Below are 14238 nucleotides of genomic sequence, written 5' to 3' on the forward strand. Positions count from 1 at the left end.
TCCAATGACCCCCATGACCCCCCCCATGACCCCCCCACGACCCCCCCCAATGTCCCCAGACTCCAATGACCCCCATGATCCCCCCAATGTCCCCCACCCCCGGTGACCCCCAATGGCCCCCCCATGCCCCCCCCAGTGTCCCCAGACCCCCCTGCCCCCCCCCCGCCCCCCCTCACCGGGCTGCTGGGGGCTGGTGACGGGGCTGGTGGCCGTGAGGCTGCTGGGAGGGGGGGTCTCCCCTTCCTCCTCCTCCTCCCTCCTCCTCCTCCTCCTCCTCCTCCCCTTCCTCCTCCTCCTCTTCCGGCTCCTCCTCCGGCTCCTCACCCCCCCCGGGGGGGCTCGGGGGGGCCCCGGGGGGACCCCGGCGGGTGACGGGGGGGGAGGGGGACCCGTCCCCGGGGGCCCCGGCGTCCGGGGGGCGGCGTCGGAGGTGGCGCCGGGGGGGTCGCGGCCAGGGGGGGCCCTGGTGGGGGGGGGGCGAGGCCGTGAGGGAGCCCTTCCCCCCCCCCCTCCACCCCGCGCAAGCTCCGCCCCCTGTGTGAGCCCTGCCCCACGCAAGCTCCGCCCCTTTCTGTGCAAGCCCTGCCCCTCGCTGTGCAAGCCCCACCCCCACCACGTGCAAGCCCCGCCTCCTGCTGTGCAAGCTCCACCCCCTCCCCACACAAGGCCCACCCCATGCAAGCTCCACCCCCTCCCATGCAAGCCCCGCCTCCTCCCCATGCAAGCTCCACCCCTGCCCCGTGCAAGCCCCGCCTCCTCCCTCTGCAAGCCCTGCCTCCTCCTGGTGCAAGCTCCACCCCTCCCATGCAAGCCCCGCCTCCTCCCCATGCAAGCTCCACCCCTGCCCCGTGCAAGCTCCACCTCCTCCCTCTGCAAGTCCCGCCTCCTCCCTGTGCAAGCCCACCCCTTCCATTCAAGCCCTGCCCCCTCCACATGTAAGCCCCACCTCCTCCCTGTGCAAGCCCCGCCCCACACAAGCCCCACCCCTCACAAGCACTGCCCCTCCCTGCACAAACCCCGCCCCCTCCCTGTGCAACCCCCGCCCCTCTCTGTGCAAGCCCCGCCCCCACGCAAGCCCCGCCCCACGGAAGCCCCACCCCTCCCACACAAGCCCTTCCCCACACAAGCCCCTCCCTGCCCCACACAAGCCCCGCCCCTCCCACACAAGCCCCGCCCCACTCACCGGGCTGCCCGGGGGGGGCGGTGGGCAGGTCCGGGGGGGGTCCAGGGGGGCGACGCCGCCCCCCCCCAATCCGGGGCCCCCGCCGAGGGGGTGGGGGGGGGGCCGGGGGCATCGGTCTCCGCCAGGGGCAGCCCTGGGGGGGGGGGCGCGGGGTCAGCGGGGGACACGACCCCCCCCCCAAAACACCCTGGGACCCCGAACCCCCCCCGGGACCCCCCAAAATCCCCCCAGGGACCCCAATAACCTGGGGAGACCTCAACCCCCCCCCAAAGCCCCCCCCAGGACCCCCCCAAACCCCTCCTGGGACCCCCGGGACCCCCAGACCTCCCCAAGACCCCCCCAGGCCCCCCAAAATCCCTCCTGGGACCCCTAGAACCCCCCCAAACTCCCCCAGGACCCCCCCAAACCTCTTCTGGGACCTCCAGGCCCCCCCAGAACCCCCCAGGACCCCCAAAACCCCTCCTGGGACTCCTAGGATCCCCCCAGCCCCCCCCAGGACCCCCAAAACCCCTCCTGGGACCCCCAGGATCCCCCAGACCCCCCAAGACCCCCCAGACCTCCCCCAGACCCCCCAGGCCCCCCAAAACCCCTCCTGGGACCCCCCAGAACCCCCCAGATCCCTCCAGGACCCCCAAAAATTGCTTCCGGGACCCCCAGGTCCCCCCCAAACCCCTCCTGGGACTCCTAGGGACCCCCCCAGCCCCCCCAGGACCCCCCCAAACCCCTCCTGGGACCCCCCCCAACCCCCCAGATCCCTCCTGGGACCCCCAGACCCCCCCCATGACCCCCCAAAACCCCTCCTGGGATTCCTAGGACCCCCCCAGCCCCCCCATAACCCCCCCAAACCCCTCCTGGGACCCCCCCAACCCCCCCCCCAGCCCCCCCAGAACCCCCCCAAATCCCTCCTGGGACTCCTAGGACCCCCCCAGCCCCCCCAGGACCCCCCCAAATCCCTCCAGGACCCCCCCAACCCCCCCAGGACCCCCCAAACCCCTCCTGGGACTCCTAGAACCCCCCCAGACCCCCCCCAGGACCCCTCCAAATCCCTCCAGGACCCCCCCAAACCCCTCCTGGGACTCCTAGGACCCCCCCAGACCCCCCAGGACCCCCCCAAATCCCTCCAGGACCCCCCCAACCCCCCCAGGACCCCCCCAAACCCCTCCTGGGACTCCTAGGACCCCCCCCAGGACCCCCAGGACCCCCCCAGATCCCTCCTGGGACCCCCAACCCCCCCAGGACCCCCCCAAACCCCTCCTGGGACTCCTAGGACCCCCCCAGCCCCCCAGGACCCCTCCAAATCCCTCCTGGGACCCCCAGACCTCCCCCAGAACCCCCCCAGAACCCCCCCAGACCCCCCCCAGGACCCCCCAACCCCCCTCCCGCCCCCCGGTGCCCCCCCCCCGGCGGTACCTGTCAGCGGGGGGGCGGCGAGGAGGAGCAGCAGGAGGAGGAAGAGCCCCGGGGGGGGCGCGGGGGCCCCCATGGCCGCCAGGCTGCTGCCCGCCAGCCCCGAGCGGCGGCGCCTGGGCAGGGCCGGGGGGGGGGGGGAGGTCAGACCCCCCCCCCCCGGGACCCCCCCGGTCACGATCCTCCCCCCCCCCCAAAAACCCTCCCCGGGGCCCCCCCACATTCCCCCCCCCCCAGGGTTGTACTGGGGATGGGGGGGGCGTACTGGGGCCATACTGGGATTGGGGGGGTCATACTGGGATGGGGGGAGGTTATACTGGGGCTATACTGGGATAGGGGGGGCATACTGGGATTGGGGGGGTTCATACTGGGGCCATACTGGGAATGGGGGGGTCATACTGGGATGGGGGAGGTTATACTGGGGCCATACTGGGATTGGGGGGGGCATACTGGGATTGGGGGGGTTCATACTGGGGCCATACTGGGATAGGGGGGGCATACTGGGATTGGGGGGGTCATACTGGGGCCATACTGGGATTGGGGGGGGCATACTGGGATTGGGGGGGTTCATACTGGGGCCATACTGGGATTGGGGGGGCTGTACTGGGATTGGGGGGGTTCATACTGGGGCCATACTGGGGATGGGGGGGTCATACTGGGATGGGGGGAGGTTATACTGGGGCTATACTGGGATAGGGGGGGCATACTGGGATTGGGGGGGTTCATACTGGGGCCATACTGGGATAGGGGGGGCATACTGGGATTGGGGGGGTTCATACTGGGGCCATACTGGGGATGGGGGGGTCATACTGGGATGGGGGAGGTTATACTGGGGCCATACTGGGATTGGGGGGGGCATACTGGGATTGGGGGGGTTCATACTGGGGCCATACTGGGATAGGGGGGGCATACTGGGATTGGGGGGGTCATACTGGGGCCATACTGGGATTGGGGGGGTCATACTGGGATTAGGGAGGTCATACTGGGGCCATACTGGGATTGGGGGGGGCATACTGGGATTGGGGGGGGTCATACTGGGGCCATACTGGGATTGGGGGGGGCATACTGGGATTGGGGGGGTCATACTGGGGCCATACTGGGATTGGGGGGGCCATACTGGGATTGGGGGGGGTCATACTGGGGCCATACTGGGATTGGGGGGGCCATACTGGGATTGGGGGGGGTCATACTGGGGCCATACTGGGATTGGGGGGGGCATACTGGGATTGGGGGGGGTCATACTGGGGCCATACTGGGATTGGGGGGGCTGTACTGGGATTAGGGAGGTCGTACTGGGGCCATACTGGGATTGAGGGGGGCTGTACTGGGATTAGGGAGGTCATACTGGGGCCATACTGGGATTGGGGGGGCCGTACTGGGATGGGGGGAGGCCGTACTGGGATGCAGGAGCCGCATTGGGATGGGGGGGGGATACTGGGATTGGGGGGGGCCATACTGGGATGGGGGGGCCACAATGGGGCCGTACTGGGGATGGGTGAGGCCTTACTGGTTTGGGGGGGCCATACTGGTTTTGGGGGGGGCCATACTGGGATGCAGGAGCTGTACTGGGATGGGGGGGGTGCTGTACTGGTTTGGGGGGGGGGGATGCACGTACCCGTCCGCGGGTCTGTCCGTCCGTCCGTCCGTCCGTCCGCGGCGCTGCGGCTCGGCGCCGGCGCGGCCGGGGCAGGGGGGGTGGGGCCGGACAAGCCCCGCCCCTGGCCCCGCCCCCCGCGACCCCCCCCCTCCCATCCCCATCGCCCCAAATCACCGACTTCCCCCCCCCTCCCCGTTCCGCAGGCCCCGGACGCCTGGGCCCTTCCCTCCCCCCCCCCCCCGCGGTTTTTCCAGCTTCTTTATTGCGATAATTGATTTATTATTAAAATAATTAAAAAAACGCAAAAAATGGTGAAAATAAACTATACAAATCGGGGGGGGTGGGAGAGACCATTGCGGGGGGGGGTTGGTGGGGTGAAACCATCTAACGGGGCGGGGGGGGAGGCCCCAGTCTGGCCTGCAGTGATGGGTGGGGGGGGGGCCGGACGCCTGGGCCCCCCGGGGGGGTCGTACTGGGGCCGTACTGGGAATGAGGGGGTCCATATTGGGGCTTTACTGGGAATGGGGGGGTCCATACTGGGATGGGGGGTCCATATTGGGGCTTTACTGGGAATGGGGGGGGTCCATACTGGGATGGGGGGTCCATATTGGGGCTTTACTGGGAATGGGGGGTCCATACTGGGATGGGGGGGTCCATATTGGGGCTTTACTGGGAATGGGGGGGTCCATACTGGGATGGGGGGCCATATTGGGGCTTTACTGGGAATGGGGGGGACCATACTGGGGATGGGGGGGTCCATATTGGGGCTTTACTGGGGATGGGGGGTCATACTGGGGATGGGGGGGTCCATATTGGGGCTTTACTAGGGATGGGGGGTCATACTGGGATGGGGGGGCCATATTGGAGTTGTACTGGGAATGGGGGGGTCCATACTGGGGATGGGGGGTCCCATACTGGGGATATGGGGGTGCATATTGGGGCTTTACTGGGGATGGGGGGGGTCATACTGGGACCGTACTGGCCATATTGGAGCTGTACTGGGAATGGGGGGGTCCATACTGGGATGGGGGGTCCATACTGGGGATGGGGGGGTCCATACTGGGATGGGGGGGTCCATACTGGGGATGGAGGGTCCATACTGGGATGGGGAGGGTCCATATTGGGGCTTTACTGGGATGAGGGGGGGGTCGTACTGGGACCGTACTGGGCGCATGGGGCTGTACTAAGGGGGCAGATGGGCCCATACTGGGATGGGGGTGGGCTGTAATGGGGACGAGAGGGCCATACTGGGGCCAAACTGGGATGTTGGGGCCACGCTGGGACTGAAGAAGCCATACTGGCATGGTGCAACCATACTGGGACGGGAAAGACCATACTGGGATGAAGAAGCCATACTGGGGTGGAAGAGCCCATACTGGGATGGAGAAACCCCTACTGGGATGGAGGAGCTCATACTGGGATGGAGGAGCTCATACTGGATGGAGAAACCCATACTGGGATGGAGGAGCCCATACTGGGATGGAGAAGCCATACTGGGATGGAAGAGCCCATACTGGGATGGAGAAACCACTACTGGGATGGAAGAGCCCATACTGGCATGGTGCAACCATACTGGGATGGGAAAGACAATACTGGGATGAAGAAGCCATACTGGGGTGGAAGAGCCCATACTGGGATGGAGAAGCTATACTGGGATGGGTGAAGCCATACTGGGATGGAGAAGCCATACTGGTGTAGGCGGCAGCCATATTGCCATAGGAACACCCAGGCAGAACCTAACCCTGTCCCACCAAGCTGTGGGAGGGGCGGGCCAACAACGAGCCCCACCCCTTCCCACAAGCCCCCGCCCCTTCCCACAAGCCCCGCCCCTTCCCCATAAGCCCCGCCCCCAGGTCACCACCCACACCCTGAAGGTCACCACCAATAACCTGAAGGTCACCACCCACATCTCCAAGGAGGTGGTGGCCTAGCACCACCCCACAGTGGGCGTGGCCACATCACGCCCCACCCCAAGTGGGTGTGGCCACCTCACCACATCTCGAGGCAGTGGCCCACCCAGAGGTCCCACCTCACCTTGAGGCCATGCTTTGGCCACGCCCCCCCGGTCAGGCCACGCCCCCTCGCATGCCCCCCCCATATGGCCCTGCTCCTCTATACCCCCCCAATACGTCGCCCCACACTATTAGCCCCCCTCTCTCTGGCCCCTCCCCCTCGCTCTGGCCCCTCCCCTCCACCTTCCCCCTCCCCATTGCGCACCCTGTGCCACCCTTAGCCCCGCCCCAAGCCCTTGGCCCCGCCCCACTTTTTTGCCCTGCCCCCACCTGTTTACTCACCCACATGGAGCCCCGCCCATTCTGCTGGCCCCGCCCCCAGCTGGCACCTCCCACTCCAGAAGCCCCACCCCCTCGCTAGTCCCAGGGCTCCTCCCTCTGCGTGGGGGTGGGCGTGGCTGCTCGCCCCCTCTCACCGTGGTCCCGCCCCCAGGATGACGTCACTCGCTGACCTCTGCTGGAGGGGCGTGGCCCGCCCCGCCCACCCACTCCATCCAAAATGTCGCACCGCCCCGCCCACCACGCATGCGCCGCCGCCCCGGTAAGGGGGGAGACAGTGGCGGGGGAGGCGGGGCCGCTCCGTGCGCACGCGCACTCCACCCCCCGCGCATGCACACAGAGGTTGCGGCAGAGGCAGGGTACGGAGTCAGACGGCGCATGCGCGCCGCGGTCCAGCGCCGCAGCGGCGCATGCGCAGGACGCGCGTGTCGCCGGCGGGGGTGAAAAAAAGGCGGGCCGGTGCGGGGGGTGGGGGGGGCAGCGCGCTGCGCGGGCGCATGCGCAGTGCGCCCCCCCCCGCGCGCGCGCGCGCACGTGGGCGGCCGTTACGGGCTCCGCCCACGCGCCCCCTTTTAAACGCCCTGAGGGGGCGCCGCGCGCGCGCGGCGCGTGGGGGGGGGGGTGTTTTGTCCCGCCGCCTCTGTCCACGGCGACGTGGCTTCGGGCGTCGCCCCCTCCTCACCCCCGGCGCTGCCCCCCTGAAGACCTCGAGGTGACAGTGTGTGTGTGGGATGGGGGGGAGTGAAGAAAAGGCGGCCAGGGAGACGCGCTGGGCTGCGTCTTGTGGCGATTTGTACGTTTTCCCCTTCAAAAATGGTGCCGGGGGGGGGTGATGTCACCCGGGCCCTCAAAAGGCGGCCGAAGCGCGGGGGGAGGGAGGGGAATGGCACCTCGGGGTTGCCAAGGAGACCGAAGAGCGGGGTTTTGGCGCCAAGCGGTTGCTAGGGAGACCAAAGGGGGCGTGGCGGCGCCGGAAGCGGGCTTGTCGCGCCGCCCAATGGCAGGAGAGCCCGCACGCTGCGGCCAATCGGAGCTTAGCGAGTGCGCCCCCTCCCCTCGGCGTCGCGCTGGCCAATCAGGGCGGAGATCCCGCCGCGTGTCCTTCCACCCTCCCCTCCCCGTCCCTCCCCCCGCGAGTCACGTGGAGAAGGCGCCGCTGCGGGGGTCACGTGGCCGCACGGTGCCCGGGTGAAAGTAACTCGGGCGGGCGGGAGTCGCGCATTGTGACGCGCCGGCGCCGAGCGCCCTCATTGGCCCGGCGCGGGCGGGGGCGGGTCACGTGGTGAAGGGCGACCTCTCTCTCTCTCTCTCTCTCTCTCTCTGCGCCCCCCCCCCCCCCCCGGCGGGTCCGCGCCGGGCGGTCACATGACGCGGCGGTGGGGAGCGCGGCGAGGAGCGCGCGGGTCACGTGGCCGGGCCGGGGCGGCGGCGGCAGCGGCGGCAGCGGCGGCAGCGCGGCGCTAACGGGGCGGCGGCGATGGAGGAGACTCGCGGGCCGCAGCCGCGGCTGCTGGCGCTGCGCAAGGAGAAGTGCCGGCTCGAGGGGCAGCTGCACCACATCGCCTCCCGCCTCCCCGCAGGTACCGGCAACCCCCCCCCCACCACCCCGTACCGGGAGGCCCCCCCTCCCCTCCTCCTCGTAGCCGTCACCTCCTCCTCCCCGGCCATTCCCGGCGGCGCCGCGTCCCTCCGCGTGGTTCCCGTTTCCTCTCCCCCTTCCCCTTTCGGGATACCGGGATTTGGGGGGGGGCCCCGCTCAGTCCCCCCCTCCTCCATCGCGGACCGGGGCTGCCCCCTTCTCTTGGGGGAGAGGGGGGAATCACTCGGTCCCTGCCCGTTATGGGTCGGGGTGGCCCCGCTCTGCCCCCCCCCATAGTGGGTCAGGGCTGCTGCCCCACTCGGTGCCTTCCCGCGGCGGGTCGGGGCGGCTCCTTTCCCCCCCCCCCCGCCCTCTGTCGCGGTTTGGGGCGCCCCTACTTGGCCCCTTCCCATTGGGGGGGGGGGTCTGTCCCTCCTCGGCCCTTTCCCCTGCTCTGCCCCCCCCATTGCAGGTCAGGCCTGTCCCCCACTCGGCCCCTGCCCTGCTCTGCCCCCCCCCAACACGGGTCGGGGCAGCCCCCCGGGGCCCCTGCCCCTCTCCACCCCCCCCCCATAGCAGGTCGGGGCGTCCCCCCTCAGCCCCTTCTCCTCGCTGCCCCCCCCGCCGTGATTTGGGCCAACCCTGCTCAGCCCTTTGCCTGTGCGGCGGGTTGGGGCGTCCCCCACTTTGCCCCCTTGCTGCCCCCATCGTGGGTCCCCTTTGGGGGGGGGGGGCTGGGGGGGTCCCCGCAATCCCGCTAACCCTCCCGTCCCCGCAGGCTCGTGGGAGTCCAACGGCTTCACAACGGCGGCGGCGACGGCGGCTCCCGCCGAGGACCCCTGCAGCGACGACGGCGACAACGGTGGCGACAACGGCGGCAGCGAGCCCCTCGGGCGGCCCCGGGGGGGCGCGGGGGGCGCCGGGGGGGGAGCGGGCGGCGCCCCCCCCCCACCGCCCCCACCACTACGGCCGCCCCTTCCACCCCTCCTACCGCAAGAGCTTCCGGCCCGGCGGCGGCACCGCCAAGGAGTGGGGGCCCAGCCCCAACGGCCACGGGCCCCCCGAGGCGGCGCCGGTGCCGCAGCGTCGTCGTCGTCGTCGTCGTCATCCCGCGGCGGCTGGGCCGGCCCGCGCCGCGCCTGCCCCCCGCCCGCCTCCGCCTCCTCCTCCTCTTCCTCCTCCTCCTCCTCTTCCTCCTCCTGCTCGCCCTCGCCGGAGCGGCGCCCGGCGCCGGCTGCCCCCCCCGAGGCCTGGCTGCTCTTCCGCCCGCCGCCCGCCTTCCCCGTGGACAGCAGCCGGGCCCGCACCATCCCCAAGATCAGCTACGCCAGCAAGCTCAAGGAGAACCTGGAGCGCCCGCCGCCGCCCCCCACCGTGCCCCGCCTCGGCCCTCCGCACGGCCGCCCCCGGCCTGCCCCACGGCGGCCCGGCCTCCTCCTCCTCCTCCTCCTCCTCCTCTTCCTCCTCGCCGCCGCCGCCGGACCCCGGGCGCCCGACTCAGCCCCACCTGGGCGCCATCTTCCAGAACGAGTGGGGGCTCTCGTTCATCAACGAGCCGGGGGCCGGGGGGCCGGGCGCCGAGGCCGGGACGCGAGGGGGGACGGTGGCGGCGGCGGGGCCCGGCGCCGAGGGCATGAGCCCCCCCGACTGGGAGGCCGCCCGCAGCTACCACACGGAAGGTAACGCCGGGCTTGGGGGGGGAGACAACGGGGCCGTGGGGTTGGCTGTGGGGAGCGCCAAGCCGTGGGGAGGATTCGGGGCTTTGGGGATGGCCGTGGGGGGGCACCGGGCCGGGGGGGGGCACCGGGAGCTGCCGGGCTCCTCCCTGACCCCCCCCCCATTTTTTCTTTCTGCAGCCTGGGATCATATATGGAAGGTGCACAGACAGGGTGAGCTGGGGGGGGGGCATGGGGGGGGTTTGGGGGGACACTGAGGGACTGGGGTGCCTGGGGGGGAAACTGGGGGGATCCAGATGGGTTTTGGGGGGGGACACTGAAGGATGGGGGGGTCCAGGGGGGGTTGGGGGGGGGGTCTGAGGGACTGGGGTGTCTGGGGGGGGGTCCAGGGAGGGGTCGGGGGGTCACTGAGGGACTGGGGTGCCTTGGGGACGACGACTGGGGGATCCAAATGGGTTTTGGGGGGGGGGACACTGAAGGATGGGGGAGTTTGGGGGGGGGTCTGGCATGGTTTTGGGTGCTACTGAGGGACATGGGGGGTGGGGGGCATCCGGAGGGGTTTTGGGGGGGCCCTGAGGGACATGAGGGGCTGGGGGGGTGTCCAGGGAGGGGGTGGGGGACACTCTGAGGACCAGAGGTGCCCGGGGGGGGGCAGGTCAGAGGGTCGTGGGGGGGGGGGCAGCTGTAGGTGACCCCCCTGCCCCAGCCCCTCACCCCCCCCCCCCTCTCGCCCCGCAGCCCCCGGCAAGGTGACGGTCTACGCGGACCCCCTGGACGGGAAGGGTTAACGCTGGGGCGCCGCCCCCGGGCAGGGGAGCGCTGGGGGGGGGGGGCCGGGCCCCCGTGGCCCCCCCTCCCCCTCCCCAGCGGCGACGGCGGCTTTTTAACTGTCCTGTTTTTACCGCCGGGGCTCGGGGCCCCCAATAAACGGCAGAGCCCGGGCCCGGCCGCCGCTGCTGCCTCCCCCTGCGGCGCCACCGAGCGGGGCCTCCCGCGGCCGGAGAGGCGGTGGGTGGGCGGGTGGAACTCTATGGTTGCTGGGAGGGGCGGGACTACACGTCCCGTGAGGCCGCGCGGCGCGCAAGATGGCGGCGGAGGGGGGCGGGGACGGGGAGAAAGACTACGCATCCCGTGAGGCCACGCGGCCCTGAAGATGGCGTCGGGAGGGGCGGTACTACACATCCCATGAGGCCGCGCGGCTCTGAGGATGGCAGGCGGGGGCGGGGCTGGCACAGGGTGGGGGAGAGGTGGGACTACGTTTCCCGTGTGGCCGCGCGGCGCCCAAGATGGCGGGGGGCGGAAACTGGCGCGGTGCGACTACAAGTCCCCGTGAGGCCGCGCGGCGGCCAAGAGGGCAGGGGCGGGGGGCGGGACTACAGGTCCCGTGAGGCTTCGCGGCGCGCAGGATGGCGGCGGCCGCCCCGCCGGGTCCCGCGCGCGCGGGGCCGGGGGCCGCGGGGGCGGGGCCGTGGGCGGGGCTGGCGCGGCGCCCCCCCGCCGCCGCCCTGGCGCTCTCGCTGCTGGCGCTCGGCGCCGCCTTCGCCGCCCTCGGCCGCCACGTGGCGGCGCGACGGGACCTGCCCGACCCCGAGGCCGCCCAGGTGGGGGCGCCGCCGGCACGTGACGGGGGCTGCGACGTCACGGGAGGGGCGGGGCGGGCGGAGGCGCGGCCCTGGGTGGGCGCGATGTCACGTGGGGGAGCGACGTCACGGGGAATGCGGCTGGGCCCCACGTGGGTGTGACATCACAGGGCGGCGCGCAGACATGGCGTCGCGGGGAGGGCAGTGACGTCATGGCGGGGCGGTGACGTCACGGGCACCCCCCCCCGCAGGCCTGGGGCGCCCTGCTCTCCGCCCTCGCCCGCTTCCCCTTCTGTGGGACCAACAACGGCTCCGGGTCGCCGCCGCCCCCCGGCCCCGCCCTCACCGTGTGGGCGGGGCTGACCTTCGACCTCCCGCCGGGACCCCGCCCCAACGGCACCCGCCTCCACCTGGCCCTGCCCGGCCCCCGCCTGGGGCTGGGGGGTGAGTATGGCCCCGCCCCCGGCCCCGCCCCCCCAGTGACCCACAGCGGCACCCACGTGTGTCCCCCCCCCCTCCTGCCCCACAGGGCCCCCCACGGCAGGGCTGCTCCACGCCGTCGCCCACGTCGGGGGGTCCGGCCCCCACCTGCCTCAGCCTCGCCGGCCCCCCCGAGCTGCTGCCCCCACACCAGGTGAGTGTGGGGGGGAATGTGGCTCCGCCCCCTCGAGCTCCTGCCCCACACACGGGGGGGGGGGTCAGGGGGAAGCTCGTGCCCCACAACAAGAGGTTTTGGGGGGGGCCCTCGAGCTCCTGCCCCACATTGGGAGGTTTGGGACTCCCTCGACCCCCCTGCCCCACACTGGGGGGGTTGAGGGGCTCCCCCAAGTTCCTGTCCCACACTGGGGGGGTACAGTGGGGAGCTCCTGCCCCACATCAAGGGGTTTGGGGGGGAGCTCCCTGCCCCACACGGGGGGGATTCGGGGCCTCCTGAGCTCCTGCCCCACACCGGGGGGGTCAGGTTCCCCCCCCGAACCCCCCAGCTCTGCCCCCCCAGCGCCCCCCCCCGCTGCACCCCGGACCCCCGGGCTGAGGACGTCACCGGCGGCTGCTATCGGCCTCGCTACCGCCCGGAGCCGGCGCTGGAGCCCACGCTGAGCCCGGTACGGGGGGGGGGCACCGCTGTGGGGCAGCGCCGTGGGGCAGCAGTGGCACCGGGGGGGGCTCACCCCGCTCTCGCCCACCCCCCCCAGGAGGAGCGGGGCCTGGCCGCCCGCCGCCTGCTGCTCACGGGTGCCGCCGTGCTGGGCCTCAGCGCCCTGGTCTGCGCCATCGTCCTGCGGCCCCCCGCTCGCCGCCGCCTCTAGGGGCCCAGGCGTCCGGGAGGGGGGGGCCTTGAGAAGAACCTGGGCCTCTGGGTGATCCCCTGAGGGACCCAGGCGTCCAGGTGACCCTGAGGAGGACCCAGGCGTCCGGGTGACACCAAGAGGAGCCCAGGCGTCTGGGTGACACCCAGGGGAACCTAGGCATCTGGGTGATCCCCTGGGGGACCCAGGCATCCGGGTGGCCCTGAAGGGGAGCCCAGGCGTCCAGGTGACACCAAGAGGAGCCCAAGCGTCATGGCAGCCCCACAGCCAGCCCAAGGGACCCAGGCGTCCGGGTGGCCCTGAAGGGGAGCCCAGGTGTCCGGGTGATCCCCTGACGGACCCAGGCATCTGGGTGGCCCTAAGAAGAGTCCAGGCGTCCGGGTGACACCAAGAGAAGCCCAGGCATCATGGCAGCCCCACAGCCAGCCCAAGGGACCCAGGCATCCGGGCGGTCCCCGGAGGAGCCCAGACGTCCAGGCGGACCCCGGAGGAGCCCAGGCGTCCGGGTGACACCCTGAGGGACGCAGGCGTCCGGGCGGACCCCAGAAGAGCCCAGGCGTCCGGGTGACACCCTGAGGGACCCAGGCATCCGGGCGGACCCCGGAAGAGCCCAGGCATCGGGGTGACACCCTGAGGGACCCAGGCGTCCGGGCGGACCCCCGAGGAGCCCAGGCATCGGGGTGACACCCTGAGGGACCCAGGCGTCCGGGTGGACCCCCGAGGAGCCCAGGCGTCCGGGTGACACCCTGAGGGACCCAGGCGTCCGGGTGGACCCCCGAGGAGCCCAGGCATCGGGGTGACACCCTGAGGGACCCAGGCGTCCAGGCGGACCCTGGAAGAGCCCAGGCATCGGGGTGACACCCTGAGGGACCCAGGCGTCCGGGCGGACCCCGAGGAGCCCAGGCGTCCCGCGGCTCCCCCCGTCCCCCCCCCCCCCTCAATAAACGTCTCCGTCGGGGCCGTGTGCGGCTGTGCCACGAGTCTGCCGGGCCGCGTCACCTCTCGGGGCTGGCAGGTCCTCGTATCGCCGTGACGGCTGGGTGCGACACCGGGATGGCAACCAGCTCTGCAGCCCCCGGCACCGGCTTGTGAAGGGGGGGGGGTTAACCGGGCCCCGCCGCCATCTTGGCCCGCCGAGGGGCCGTTTAACGGTCGCCGCCTCGGTTTCCCGCCTTCCCCTCCCCCTCCTCTCCCCCGCGCGCATGCGCAGCGCCAATCCTGCCCCGGCAACAGCGGGCGGGGCCGCCACCGCCTCGGGCGCCGCCTCCCGCCCAATCAGCGGCGGCTTCGGCCGCGCGGCCACGCCCCCCTCCCCCAGCCGGTCTCCACCTCCCCCTTGCTCCGGGCTCCGGCCAATCGCCGCCCTCCACCAACGAGCGGTGCTCCTGCGGAGGCTTTGGCCACGCCCCCTCCTTTACCGGCACGCCCGCTGATTGGGCCCGCAGGCGGCGGCGGCCCGCCCTCTCCACCTCCCCGCGCGCAGGCGCCGGCCCCGCCCCTTTGCTGGCAGCCGCCGCGCCTTCACCGGCCGCCACCGCGCTTGCGCGCGCCACCCGGGGGCGGGCGGGGGAGGCGGGAAATACCCGAGGCGCGCATGCGCAGCGCCGCCTCCTCCTCC

At 71.9% G+C, this 14238-nt stretch overlaps 3 long non-coding RNA genes across 3 annotated transcripts; 2 read left to right on the top strand and 1 right to left on the bottom strand.

Moving 5' to 3' along the window:
* Positions 1-1264: 1264 nt before the first annotated feature.
* On the bottom strand, positions 1265-4266 carry LOC136995150 (uncharacterized). The gene is made up of 3 exons (XR_010886771.1): positions 4206-4266; positions 2594-2706; positions 1265-1316 (listed from the first exon to the last, which is right to left on the bottom strand). It is a non-coding gene; the product is annotated as an uncharacterized lncRNA (long non-coding RNA).
* A 6955-nt stretch (positions 4267-11221) lies between these two features.
* On the top strand, positions 11222-11933 carry LOC136995148 (uncharacterized). Its single transcript, XR_010886769.1, has 3 exons — positions 11222-11334; positions 11565-11757; positions 11843-11933. It is a non-coding gene; the product is annotated as an uncharacterized lncRNA (long non-coding RNA).
* A 379-nt stretch (positions 11934-12312) lies between these two features.
* Positions 12313-13600, top strand: LOC136995149 (uncharacterized). Its single transcript, XR_010886770.1, has 2 exons — positions 12313-12416; positions 12507-13600. It is a non-coding gene; the product is annotated as an uncharacterized lncRNA (long non-coding RNA).
* The last annotated feature ends 638 nt before the right edge of the window (positions 13601-14238 follow it).

Source organism: Apteryx mantelli, chromosome 38 (genome assembly GCF_036417845.1).
Source record: "Apteryx mantelli isolate bAptMan1 chromosome 38, bAptMan1.hap1, whole genome shotgun sequence".
Taxonomy (NCBI): domain Eukaryota; kingdom Metazoa; phylum Chordata; class Aves; order Apterygiformes; family Apterygidae; genus Apteryx; species Apteryx mantelli.